Source organism: Aplysia californica, unplaced genomic scaffold (genome assembly GCF_000002075.1).
Source record: "Aplysia californica isolate F4 #8 unplaced genomic scaffold, AplCal3.0 scaffold00277, whole genome shotgun sequence".
Taxonomy (NCBI): domain Eukaryota; kingdom Metazoa; phylum Mollusca; class Gastropoda; order Aplysiida; family Aplysiidae; genus Aplysia; species Aplysia californica.
In genome coordinates, this window is record NW_004797547.1 from 586,100 (window position 1) to 587,165 (window position 1,066).

Sequence of the window (1,066 nt, forward strand, 5' to 3'; positions counted from 1 at the left end):
ACACACTCTCTCTCTCTCTCTATCTTTCCCTCACCCTTTCTCTCCCTCTGTCTCTCTATCACAAGGCATTCAATAACATTATTATGTATATTGTCAGCCCCTCCCCCCCTCCCCCGTCAGCCCGTCGGTCCAGTCAAAGTTACACTTTCTGATCTCCTACCTTTCCTCCTGGTTACACTTTGGCCTTTGCAACAGAACGTGTGGCTAGCAGTAGGCTACTGGGTGTACCATTTACCATCTCTCTCTCTCTCTCTCTCTCTCTCTCTCTCTCTCTCTCTCACTCACTATCTCTCTTTCTCTCATGAGCCCCGAGCTATTTTGTTCTATCTCCATATTTCCTGTTTACAAGAAAAAAGACTTCGGATGTTTGCATGCCGTTGTTCCTTAGACCAAGCAGGTAACGTTTTCTAATTTTGTTGTTTGGAAAGTAGACGTAAAAACTACACCTAAATTATATCTTAAAGCCCCAGGGTGTTTAGTTCTTGAAATAAACAGGAAAAAGCAAGACTTTTTGTGAACCAATACTCAATGCTGTGTTGTTTTTTTTCCACTTGAGAATAATTATCATTGGCTATGCTTCCATTCTTGTGTCTTACTAGATCTATCTCCAATCAAAGCAGAAATAGCTTCTCTGACAACGACAGCCACTCGAATCAGATCTGACCCACATTCCTCTTGCAACATGATCCTCCTCACAGACGCCCTTTCCGTACTACAAGCCATTCGATCAAACAGATCAGCGAGCTAAATAACGTGTTAAAAACAATTGCATACCTCTGCAAAAAATATACAGATGTGCAATAGTGGATACCATGTCACTGTAACTTGTTCAGAAATGAAAGCGCTGTTTGTTTAGCAGAAAAGTATCGATCTGAGTAAACTGAAAGAAGAGCACGCTTTTCGAAGGCCAAACCCATCACCAAAAGGAGTCAACAAAGAACAACACTAACACAACAACCACAACCCCCTACCCGTCAAGAGCAGGTTGTTCTGCTCAGCTTAAAACAGGACACAACCGACTGAAATATCGTCTCTACACTAAGTTTAAGATTGGAAATTCAGAAAA